Source organism: Saccopteryx bilineata, chromosome 2 (assembly GCF_036850765.1).
Source record: "Saccopteryx bilineata isolate mSacBil1 chromosome 2, mSacBil1_pri_phased_curated, whole genome shotgun sequence".
NCBI lineage: Eukaryota > Metazoa > Chordata > Mammalia > Chiroptera > Emballonuridae > Saccopteryx > Saccopteryx bilineata.
In genome coordinates, this window is record NC_089491.1 from 138,209,296 (window position 1) to 138,222,590 (window position 13,295).

At 38.5% G+C, this 13,295-nt stretch overlaps 1 protein-coding gene across 1 annotated transcript in view; it reads right to left on the bottom strand.

The window, feature by feature from the left end:
* The window catches only part of ERGIC2 (ERGIC and golgi 2), a 38,853-nt gene extending 28,627 nt beyond the window's left edge, over positions 1 to 10,226 (bottom strand). Inside the window, exon 1 of the mRNA XM_066258031.1 lies at positions 10,093 to 10,226. The gene's annotated coding sequence lies outside the window, so the exon portion shown is untranslated. The remainder of the gene's footprint in view (positions 1 to 10,092) is intronic.
* Between the last annotated feature and the right edge of the window lie 3,069 nt (positions 10,227 to 13,295).

Genomic DNA, 13,295 nt, shown 5'->3' on the forward strand with positions numbered 1-13,295 from the left:
GACTGATTTGTAGAAATACTATAGGTATTCCTATATGATACTATAAAGCAAAACCGAAATCAAAGTTGTATTAATAGCCTGACCAGGTGGTGGCACAGTGGATAGAGCATAGGACTGGGACCCCGAGGTCGCCAGCTTGAGCGTGGGTTTATCTGGTGTGAGCAAAGCTCACCAGCTTGGACCCAAGGTCACTGGCTTGAGCAAGGGGTTACTCAGTCTGCTGTAGCCCCATGGTCAAGGCACATATGAGAGAGCAATCAATGAACAACTAAGGTGTCGCAATGAAAAACTAATGATTGATGCTTCTCATCTCTCTCCGTTCCTGTCTGTCTGTCCCTATCTATCCCTCTCTCTGACTTTCTGTCTCTGTAAAAAACAAACAAAGTTGTATTAATAACATTAACACTTAACTGCAGAATAAATAAAAAAGTTGCAGAATCCACTAAAAGGAATGTCTCTAGAAAAAAAAGAGCACAAAGATTTGTCTAAAATCCAATGGGTGGGGTAATATAGAAAGAATAGACCAAAGAAAGGGCATTCATAGAGAAAAAGATGAATCTGAGAAGTAAAAACTGGCAGCAACGGTGAACACTGTCCAAAAGACAGCAGGCCCTAACCAGGGACACTACTAATCCATCCATGAGGGAACCACAGCCCTAAAGTGAAGCTAGATGCATACATAGAGTGATTTCATTTGCTGAGGGAACCACAGCCCTAAAATGAAGCTAGATGCATATATAGATTGATTTCATTTGCTATTAAAAATATCTAACTCCCCCTGCTAATTTCATGCACACAAAGTGACCTTCAGATTATAATTTTGCTTCTCATGTATATGGTTTTTCTAAGAAAAAGAACATGTAGACAAAACAGGCAATACTATCTAATCCCTAGTTAAGTTATAAAATTGGTATTCTTATCTGTAAATTAAACTTGAGAGTGTTTGTTAGGTATGAGCCATGTTCCTGCTCCTCCTTAAAATGGTGCAACTGAGAGAATAAGCAGTTTTATTCTCTGTACTGCTTAGTGGAACTGAACCAAGATTGATTCTCTTTCAATCTTTCAGTCCCTAATCATTGCTTCCTACCTACTGGAGTTAAATATTATATATGTTCAATTATCTTTAAAACAAAATTCTCCACTAAAGCTCAAGTCCAACTCCAACTATTAATCTCTGCCTACACACCTATAGACAACTTAAAAAGTGAGTTGTCCCCATTCTTACAGTGACTACTTCCTCTGTCAGCACAGACTCACTTCTTGACTAAATTTATCTCAGGGAAGTTATGAACAACTTCCTTAGTGCCAAATACAATGGACACTTTGTCTTTACCTAATCTGCCTATGAGAATACACTATCACTCTCTTTCCTTCTTGAAAGTCTCTACTTTGGCATAAGTGATAGTATACTACTGGGGGCATTCTAAGGACAATTCAGACTCAGTAAGTCCAAAAATGAATTCACCCTACCAAACTTGTTTCTGTGTATCCTTATCTTAGTTAATGATGGCACCATGTGCCCCAAAACCACGAGCCAGAAACACGGGTTACATTCTTAAACTTGAGTTCTTCCTAAGTTTCTCTCAAATCTGTCTTCTCTTTTCCAGGCTCCCTGAGAAGTTCATTACGAGGACGCTGATCCCAACTGCCACAATAGGTTGCATTGCTTTGACAACCTTTAGCCTTTCAATTCGCTTTCCATATGACAACTGATAATATTTTTAATACATAAAAGTGATCATACACATTTCCTTTTAAAATTTTTGTATAGCTTTGTTCCCATTACATTTGAAGACTTTGTAATCTATCCTAACAATGTTTACAACACCCTCACAAACCAGGTCCTGCTTGCTTACTCACCTCTCTTCACACCCAACCTTTCAAAGTCTAAATTCAAGCCAAACTATATAAATCACTTTCTAGTCCCTTAACACGTTTATTTTTATTTTTGTTTTTTAAATTTTTATTTATTTATTCATTTTAGAGAAGAGAGAGTGAGAGTGAGAGAGAGAAAGGAGGAGGAGAAAGAAGCATCAACTCCCATATGTGCCTTGACCAGGCCAGCCCAGGGTTTTGAACTGGTGACCTCAGGTTCCAGGTCAACACTTTATTCACTGCGCCACCACAGGTCAGGCTAGTCCCTTAACACATGTTGTTAACTCAGACAGAAATGCCCTTTCTTCCTCCCCTCCACTTCTACATTTGGCTGACTCCTACTTACTCTTTCTTTGGTCTCAGTCTAGCCATCCCTCTTTTGAGGGGTGGAAAAACCTTCTATGACCTCAAACAGTAGTTATAGTATGTGCTCCTAGAACACTGTTTCTAATTGCTTAATTTTGTTTTCTCCACTGTAATGTTACAGCAGGAACCATGTCTAACTTGATCTTTGTATCTCTAGTGCCTGGCACAGTAGGTATTTCATAAACACTTATAGAAGGAAAAAAAGAAGGTGGGAAATTTCTCCAGAAAAAACTATTATTGCACAGCTTTCCAATCAAAACAAAGTGTCATTCTTAGTTAAGTCAATATATAAAAATATAAGATCCACAAAGAGAAGGAGTTTTCTGTTTTTTTCTGAAGGAGTTTCTGTTCACTACAGCCCATCGCAAGCATCTAGAAGAGTATTTGGGACATAGTAGGTAGCACTGTTGAACAACTGAATTCTACTTCCTAAATTTTCTATAATTTTACAAGCTTTATAAATGCTCTCTTTAAATTATATAAGTATAAAGATATGTAAAAGTTAGTTTTACAAAGCCTCTAACAATTCGTACAGCCTATTCAGCACTCCTCCCTTAAAAGTCTAGCTAGTATGTCACACCTGGTTACTTCTCAGCCTCTAGTTTCTTCAGTTCCTCTTTTCCATGATATCTACTCTAGAATGGAGTACCTTGTTACTCTACTGCTACTCCTGTCCCATTCCTGTTAGTTCAGCACTAACCTACATCCAAGAAACTCAATGCAACTGCAATACTTGCCACTCTGTTCTACAGAGTCACTGCTCTGATATGAACAAGTTATCCAATAACTCATAGTTTGTTTGTTTTTTTGTTTGTTTTTTTGTATTTTTCTGAAGTTGGAAACGGGGAGGCAGTCAGACAGACTCCCACATGCACCCCACCGGGATCCACCTGGCATGCCCACCAGGGGGCGATGCTCTGCCCATCTGGGGCGTCGCTCTGTTGCAACCAGAGCCATTCTAGAGCCTGAGGCAGAGGCCACAGAGCCATCCTCAGCGCCCGGGCCAACTTTGCTCCAATGGAGCCTTGGCTGCGGGAGGGGAAGAGAGAGACAGAGAGGAAGGAGTGGGGGAGGGGTGGAGAAGCAGATGGGCACTTCTCCTGTGTGCCTTGGCCGGGAATTGAACCTGGGACTCCTGCACGCCAGGCCAAAGCTATATACTACTGAGCCAACCGGCCAGAGCCTAACTCCTAGTTTTTCTTAAAACAATCCTCCAACCTGCCTGACTAGATGGTGGCACAGTGGACAGAGCGTCGGACTGGGACACAGAGGACCCAGGTTCGAAACCCCGATGTCGATGGCTTGAGCAGGGGCTCACAAGCTTGAGTGCGGGTTCACTGGCTTGAGCGCGGGGTTGCTGCTTTGAGTGTGGGATCACAGACATGACCCCTCGGTCGCTGGCTTGAGCTCATGGTCACTGGCTTGAAGCCCTAGGTCGCCAGCTTGAGCCCAAGGTCACTGGATTGAGCAAGGAGTCACTCAGTCTGCTGGAGACCCTCGTCAAGGCACATATGAGAAAGCAATCAATGAACAACTAAGGAGACTAAGGAGCTGCAACGAAGAATTGATGCTTCTTATCTCTCTCCCTTCCTGCCTGTCTGTCCCTATCTGTCCCCCTCGCATCTCTCTCTCTGTCTCTCACACACACAAAAATAAATAAATAAATAAAAATCCTCCAACCTGCTCTCAACTTGACATTCAACTGGTGTTAATTCCCTTTAAATCCTTACTTTATTTTTGAGACTCAAAGGGTAAAAAAAGTAGCTTGTTTATTCATGATTTCTCAACCACCTCTTCCTTTTTCAAGTCTATCTTCTAATAACACATATACTACATAAAATTCATATTGTGTGCTAGATATTATTTGAAGCACTTTACATATTAATTCATTAATCCTCTAAACATCTCTATGAAATATATACTATTTCTCTCTCATTATAGATAGGGATACTGAGGCACAAAAAAGTCAAATAATTTTTGAAAGGGCACTCAGTAGGTGGTAGAACATGGATTTGATTCTAAGCAGCCTGGCACCAGAGTCCATGCTCCAAACCATAGTATACACTCTCATTTTAGTACTTATTATCATTCTTTCCATCTGGATATATTTATAATTTCCAGTGGGTTTAAAAGGCGATGGAAGACTTGACTTTGGAGAGGTGAACAAACAATATAATATTCAGGTGATGTTTTATAGACTTGTACATCTGAAACTTATTTAATTTTTTTAATGTTTATTTATTGATTTGAGTGAGAGAGGAAGGGGGAGTGAGAGAGAGGGAGAGAGAGACAGAAACACTGATCAGCTCCTGCACGTGCCCCAACTGGGGTTTCCCAACTGGGGATCAAACCGGCAACCTCTGCACTTTGGGATGATGCTCTAATCAACTGAGCTATCCAGGCAGGGCGAAACCTATTTAATTTTATTAACCAATGTCACCCCAATAAACTCAATAAAAAAGTAAAAGGTTTAAAAAAATTCCTTAATGACTTCAACACCTGGATCACCTAATATGCTTTGCTTCTTCCCCATTCCATCACCATCCTTTGAAACTCAGGACTTGATGACACTCACCCTATGGTGTCCATTCACAATTATAACCCCCTTACCGTGTAAACATAACAGATCTATTGTAGTAACCTCGATCTTAATTTTATGCAAAGCCTCATACAAGCAAGGCCATGTTTTGGCTCCTTCGTTTTTAAAACTGCTCCATCTCTAAAATCCAAGACATTAATTTTCCTCTCTAAGCAGAAGCAATTATCCTTCCAGCTCTTCAACTGCCTGACTAGGCCAGAATCTGCTCTTCATTTCACCCGTGTTCTCAATCTCTTGGACTCTTCTCAGTTATCCAGCTCTATTGCTCCCATTTCCACCCTATCTGCCTCTCCATCCAGCTTAATCGGCCATTTTCAAAAATGCATTTAGAAATACTCTTTTAATCAGTGGTTTCTAGAAATCAAAATGTTTTTCTATTATGAAATGATAAAAGTCGAAAACAAAGGTGTTCTTTTGTTTGTTCTAAGATGTCCTCCTTTAGTAAAAGTAAAAGCTGCAATTCCATGTCAGTCCTCAAACCCAGCCGCTCTTCCTTTATTTGTCTATATATGTTTTGTACTACTGCTCCACAAAATTTAAACATTTAGGAGCCACTGTACTAGATTCCTTTGCCCACTGGCTGGTGCTGCTCTTCATATTTTGACAATATCCAGTACCACATCTGTTTTCTCTGATTTCTCTCCTAAACTGTCACATATATAATGAAAAATAAATAAAGTAAACAAACAAAAAATTCAAAGTCATTGATAAGAGTTGAGACTAAGACAATACTTTAAAAAACTGCATAAGAAAAAAGAAATCACCCTTCATGCTGAACAGACACACACCATCAAACTCAATCTAAGTATGGCAATTAGCCCCTATTTTATCCTTGTATTCATTTAAATATGAGACTATCAGACGCTTTGCCAAAATTAAAATAGAAAATTCATGTCACTTTTTAGTCCGTCTGTTCAATTAAGTTTATTTCTCAAAAAAAAAAAAAAAATGGAGACAGAATTTATCTCCTGCTACTCAAGTTTTATGAGCTAACTTCTATTTTTAAAATATAATTGGCAATATGAGAAATATTTAACTGGTTAATACATACAGATATGCTGTAGGTTGTCCTGGGTCCCTCAAAAAAATACATTGAAATCCTAACCCCAGTACCTATGAATGAGTCTTATTTAGAAATAGCTGGGTCTTTGAAGAAGTAGTTAAAATGAGATCATAGTGGGTTAGACTAGCCCCAAATCCAATCACTACTGTCGTTATTAAGCTATGTGAAGCGAATCTACAAAGTGTCAAATAAAGAAAGAAGAAAAAAGAAAAAAGAAAGAATAAGCCCTGGGAAGACAAGCAAACACATAGGTTAGGATGCCATGTGAAAACACACGCGGAGAATAGATGCCTCTACAAGCCAAAGAATGCCAAAGACTGCCCAGATGCTAGAGACAGCACAGAATAATTCTTTCCCAGGCAAAGGGAGAATGGCTCTGCTGACACCGTGACTTCAGTCTGCAAGTCTCCAGAACTGTGAAAGAATAAATTTCTATTTTTTAAGCCACCCAGTTTACAGCAATTTGTTACAGTAGCCCTATAAAAATAATGCAATCCTTTAATAAGAATGAGAAAGAAGACAGAACAAATATTATCCAGGCCATCACTGACCTTCAGAAACAAAAAGCAAAATTACAACTTACTCATAATTTTAAATTACTTCATTATATTGCATTAAAATATTTACCAATAAAAATATTTTTAATAATAGTTTAGTTTTAGTTTACAAACACCTAGATATCCAAAAGAAGTACCTATTTTTTTACTTTAAAACAGACTTAGTTGATGTTATTTTCTAAAAATTATTTAGCATAATATAATTCAAATAAATCTAATAACATTCTAAGTGATTAAAAAAGGTTTACTTGGAAGACAAATAAGAGAGTATAATGAGAGTTTTGAAAAATTTGGATTGCAATCTAGGCACTTATTAGCTGTGTGACAAACCTGGAAAGACTCTCAAGGTCCCAGAATCCTCTATTATCATTTTATTTTAAATGGAGGAAGAGGAATATAATGGTTACCTCGCAGTTTTTATTCAAGATTAAAAAAAACAAGTAATTTAATAAATATTTGTTTCTAATTCTCAAAAGAAATGCAAAGATTTGTAGGATGTTTGAGAATCGTGTAAAGTCTTTAGGGAGCCCTGGCTGGTTGGCTCAGCGGTAGAGCGTCGGCCTGGCATGCGGGGGACCCGGGTTCGATTCCCGGCCAGGGCACATAGGAGAAGCGCCCATTTGCTTCTCCACCCCTCCCCCCTTCCTCTCTGTCTCTCTTCCCCTCCCACAGCCAAGGCTTCATTGGAGCAAAGATGGCCCGGGCGCTGGGGATGGCTCCTTGGCCGCTGCCCCAGGCGCTAGAGTGGCAGTGGCTTTGGCTCTGGTCCCGGCAGAGCGACGCCCCAGAGGGGCAGAGCATCGCCCCTGGTGGGCGGGCCGGGTGGATCCCGGTCGGGCGCATGCGGGAGTCTGTCTGACTGTCTCTCCCCGTTTCCAGCTTCAGAAAAATAAAAAAAAAAAAAAAAAAAAAAAAAGTCTTTAGGGAAAGTGAGAGAATATATTTATACATATGAGATTAGTTAATAACAAGAATAGACTAAGGATGATATAAATTGACAAAATAAAAGTTAAGAGACCGCAAAGTGATAACACAATTAGTAAGTGCCCAGTAGCAATGTAAACCAGGGGCAAATACAAATATAATCCTCCTTAAAAAATGGATTGACTACAGTAACTACTCAATAAAAATGTACAAAATTAAAGTATAAAGAATGGTAAGGAAAGGTCAAGGAAACATGAAATATTATTTACACTAGAATAAATGTCTCCCAAAGCAAGGAGAATGGGTCAATCTTTTTTTTTTTTTTACTTATTCATTTTTTTAGAGAGGATAGGGAGAGACGGGGAGAGAGAGAGAGGAGAGACAGAGAGAGAAGGGGGGGAGGAGCTGGAAGCATCAACTCCCATATGTGGCCTTGACCAGACAAGCCCAGGGTTTCGAACCGGCGACCTCAGCATTTCCAGGTCGGGGTCAATCTTTTATGCCTTAGTTTTCTTATCTGTAAAATGGGAGTAATAATAATGCCTTACTAATGTGGTGGTTGGTGAAGATTAAATGAGTTAAAGCACGCAAAGCACTTAACAATGCCTGGCATACAATTAACATTCATTATGTGTTAGCTTGTTATTAAAATTTATTATTATTATTATTATTATTATTATTATTAAGTAGATGCAGGGAGGCAGAGAGACAGACTCCTCATGCACCCCAACTGGGATCCACCCAGCAAGTCCACTAGGGGATGATGCTCTGCCCATCTAGGGCATTGCTCAGCAACCAATCTCTTACCTCCAGAGACGGAGGCCATGGACTTATCCTTGGCACCAGGGGCCAACTTGCTCCAGTCGAGCCATGGCTGCAGGAGAAGACAGAGAAGAGAAAGAGAGAAGCGAGAGGGGGAGGAGTGGAAAAGCAGATGGGCCCTTCTCCTGTGTGCCCTGGCCAGAGCCGAACCTGGGACTTCCTCATGCCAGATTGATGCTCTATTGCTGAGACAACTGGCCATGGCCAAAAATTTTTCTAACTTGTATGGTTACTCACAAATGTTGCCTTGGTACTTAAGTCAAAATACAGATTGAAGAAGATGTTTTTTAAGAAAAATTTCTTTTTGACCCCCAAATTAATGAAACTCTTCATTTTATATGGTTATTATGTCTTTAAATTCCAAATTCCACTTGCTTTTTTGTTGTTGTTATCTTCTTCTCTTGGTAAAAATTCCTTCTTTCTACTGTTCCATGTAGTCTTACTATAATCTAGATCAGTACTATTGCTCTGAGTGCCTTGTTAATTTGACCAGTGTTAAACTTATGAGACAGAATTAGAATACTGGAAAATTTAACTAATATTAGGAGCAGGGAGCGATTGCCTGACAGTAACTTCTGTTAAAAATAAGTTTCATTGTTTCTTCCTATTATATCACTAGTCTTCCCAAAATATTTTTTTTTCTAATTCTTTTTTGTTGTTGTAGTTGTTCCTACTCGGCCTGATTTCCTGTGAGAGATCTTTGAAGCTTGATCTATTTTTATGATTTGTACCCTTGAGCTATTATTACCATACTCAGTTGTGTGGTAAACTTTATTCTCAAAAAAAAAAAAAAAAGAAAGAAAGAAAGAAACTCCTCCTCATCCCTCCCCCCAAAACCATGGCATTTATTTTTTTTCATGTTTTTCCTCTAAGAGAATTGGTAAACCAGTATTCTTTAAAGCGATCAATAAATTAGGTAAGCCAGTATCCGTCCTGAATTCTTCAGTGAACAAGCCTGATTTTATAAGGCTACATATTTATAAGGTTCAATGTATCATATTTATAAGGTTCAATGTATCAGGCTAAGCAATTACTTGAAATACTTAAGTACAACTTCAAACAGATGAAAAAACACTGTTTTAAACTGTATTTTTAATTGCTTCTGAGAGCCAGTCTTGCAACATTTTAACAGATATTATGTAACTTTCCGTTGTCTCGAGGGCATCAAATCCTAAACATAAGTTACTTAAACGTGTTTTGTCAAATAATGATCCTTCACCTCTATATATTACCTTTACCCAAGGCTATCCTCTGCGAGTTGACAAATTACCTTCCAAGGGTTTCTTAATCCTCGAAGGTTTAAGAAAAGTAATGACATTCGGACCTGTCTCTCCGGTAACATCTCACCCTGCCCTGCCCCTTTCTCATTTTTCCAAGCGAGGTGCGAAACTCTCCCTCCGGCGAGGCCAAAACCTAAGTCTATATAAAAAAAGAGGGAGCAACTTGCTGCCGAGAATTTGTTATTTGTCTGAATGATGGTGCGGAGCCAGACACCGGGAGGATCGGGACACGACCCGTCTGGTCTTCGCAACGCGGGACCCTCCTCGCCTGCGGACGGGAGAGCCACCAAGGCATCGCGCACTGTGAGAAGCAATGGGTCAGGTCAGCAGCTGTCGAGGAAGCACCTGAACTCCTTCAAGTTCCAGAGAGCGCAGAGAACCCGAGCGCGGGAGAGGGAGCTCCCAGGCATAGCGCTGCCCAGGGTCCTGCCAGTAACGCCCCCGGGGGAAGTGGGGCGGCTTCCCAGTCCGGCCGATCTCTCACAGAGAGATGAAGACAGGGAGCCAACTCCATGACACGCTCTCAGCCCCCTTAACTACATTCACGCCCGGAACAGCGCTGGAACAATCGAGAGAACAGCACCCAGCAGGGTTTCAGTATCTTACCTTGTGTTTCGATCACAGCCAGCCGCCATGTTTCACAGAAGCCCGGGTCGCCGGGGATCCCGTTTTCCTGGAAATATCGCGAGAACAAAAGCGACTACCACTGCTGAAAACATTGGAGGGGAGACAATGTAAGAGTTCTCGCGATATGCTCTTTGCTGACGAAACGCTTTGTGAATCAAGAGGCGTGGTCAAGATGAAAGGGGCGTGACTAAACACAACAGAGGTTGAAACTTTGAGTGTAACCACGTGGCCAGTAAGGAATCACCTTTCCCGAGAAGGGATATATTACCTTCTGACTGACACTTAGAGACCACAGAACGAATCTCTCTCTGCTCATACTGTACATCATTAATGATCAAAGACTTGGGTGCAGAATTTATAATTTACAATCTTTTTTTTCCCTTAAGCAAAGTTTATATCTTTCTAACATGCCAATCACTCTAAAACCACTATTTTGGTCACATATTTTTGTATAACAGATCACCCCAAAATGTAGTGACTTAAAACAGTAACAATCATTTTATTGTTCTCTCTCAAAGTTATAGAAGTTGCCTGAATTTTGCTAGGCAGATTTTTTTTTTTAATTTATTGGAATGCATATCACTCCTCAAACTGCACCATGTTCTCTGCTTTTGCCTTCTTATTTTCTTCTGAAAAGAATTTTTAAATTTCCTCTTCCAGACATAGGTAACGCTTTTAATTTTTTGTTCAATGCTTGTCTTCCAGATAGTATACTCCTTAAGAAAGCACATCTGTCTTTCTCACCCTTATATTGCCAATCCCTATTATGCACTCAAATATTTCTTGAGAAAAATTAATACTTCATTTATCTTTTCCTATTATTCCACACTATAAAAAGTAATAGCGGGAATTTTGGAAAGAAAACACATCTGTTATCAGATTTTCCAATCAGACATTGAGATTTTAATTTTCTGATTGATTGACCAACATAGTCTTACAAAGGTATGATGATGACTAATGCTTGTACAAAGAAGCACTGTTGTTTTTTGTTTTTCCAGTAAGAGCTGTTTTAAATGCTTTACTTGTCTATCTCATTTAACAATGTAAGGTATTAACATTATCTACCTGTTTCATAAAAAGGAAATTGAGTCACTTAAATGATTTACGTAAAGTAAGATAGCTGGCAGTGGCAAAGAAATACTGACAACAACACTAAATTGCCCTTTTATTTGGTGAGTTAAAATTTATTGAAATATTAAATTTTACTATATTGATACTATCCTAGAATATCAAGAAAAATCGTTTCCATTATGCAACTTTATTTCCAGAGTTTCCTGTCAAGATTAGTCCAAAATTTTTAAATCAACTTCAAGTTTATTTATTTCTACTTCCCTCACCTTTAAGAAGAGCATTGAGTAAGATTAATATCTTGGACTTAGTTACTTGCTCCCTAATTCTTGGCTACAGCTTAGAGAAAGCAGTACAGGTAAATAGTTTGGTAAACTATTGAAATATCCTAAAATTTTATCTAAAAATTTAAAAAATCAAGGGATAAGCCTAATAAATAATTTCTTAAATGTCCATTGCTCATTAAAATTGTGAAACTTATAGGGGTCTTTCCGATCTGTGTGCAGGGTATTATTCTGTGTAAATAAAATTAATAATTTTATAGACTGAATAATGTTTTCCTTCATGTCTTGCAATGTTTACCAAACTAGAAAAAATTGTAAAAGTGTATATTATGGTATTAAACTATGACATATACATGCTACACTAGATATGAACTTAATGACATTTCAGATTATAAATTTCCAGGAGGCATAAAGAAATAATATTAATTTTCTGTGACAAAGTTTAATACTGAATGTTATGAAACACACCAAATCCAAGTTCCTCAATACACAGGTTGGAGTAAGTGGCATTAAAGTTTTTTGGAACTGATAAGAGACTTATTTTTTAAGTATATTGTTATGTGTTTTCTTTCCTGTTTATAACAATCCCACTTTGCTACTGTCTCAGTGATCATGCTTCTCTTTCAGTGACAAATGTGATCCAATCCCTGTAGGCAGAAATTCTGGTGAAGAACGGTGTGGTGGGATGACAGTTACTGCTTCCCCAGCTCACTATACCTATAAGTTTGTACTGCCCATCCTGGGCGCACAGCAGTGGTCCTCCAGAATCTCCCTGCAACCAGGAAAAAGAGAAGTTCTCTTGGCTGCATAATCCATGGCTGAGGCTAACCCCAACTGCAGAGGATGATCAGACAGTACATAGGTTACACTCCCATCTCTGATTTCTGTTCACAACAACACAGGAACCAAAGTCACTCAGACAGTTGGCTAATGTTACAGATATCTGAATCAGATCAAACTCTGTATTTTCAAGGAGAGACTAAAAGATCCTTGAGTATAAATCCATTCAATACTGACAATAAAGTGCGCCATGCAGAAAGCTAAATGATAGTTTTGAATTACATAAAACCATCTTTACATCTTTAATGCAAGTACAAGTAGGTACTTTGAGCTATCTAGTCAGCTACAAAGTCAAACCATAAGAAATTATCATTTTTAAGGTCACAAATGTTGGATATCATCAATTTCACATCATTCAACTAAGTAAATGAATGAATAATTTCTTCTGAGAACTGAGTTACTTCAAGTATCAAATTAACAATTATCGCACATCAACATAGCAATGTTCTGATTCCCACTTTTTATTTTATGACTACCATGCATTTATACATCTTTATTGTCAGCAAATACCCATTCGCAAGGCATACTAAGAAGAAAACTCCTACATTCATCAATGCAGTCTTGAATTACCACACATGAGGATGATCCTGTGGCCCCTTTACACATATTGATGTTTTAATATCCAGTCTGCAGTAGTTCCAACAAGATGTACTATTGATCAATGGCCCTCTCTCTGCTGCACAGGCAAATGATTTTAAATGACAAAAAAAAAAAAAAAAAAATAGCCCTATATTATAGATAACTTTCAAAGGTTAAATCCCTTTCATTTTTTTTCCTATCAGCAATATAATGATACTGTTAGGTGATTTGTTTAAAAAAAAATTGTTATTATTACTCCAAAGTGGCTTTAACAACAGAAACAACCAAAATTTTATGCAGGGTCTTTTGCCTTTAGTACAGTCCTAAGATAGAAGAATATTTTATAGAAGGAAAAAGACAAAGTTTAGATCAAAATCAGTTGTTGATAAAGCAAACAATACAATTCACATT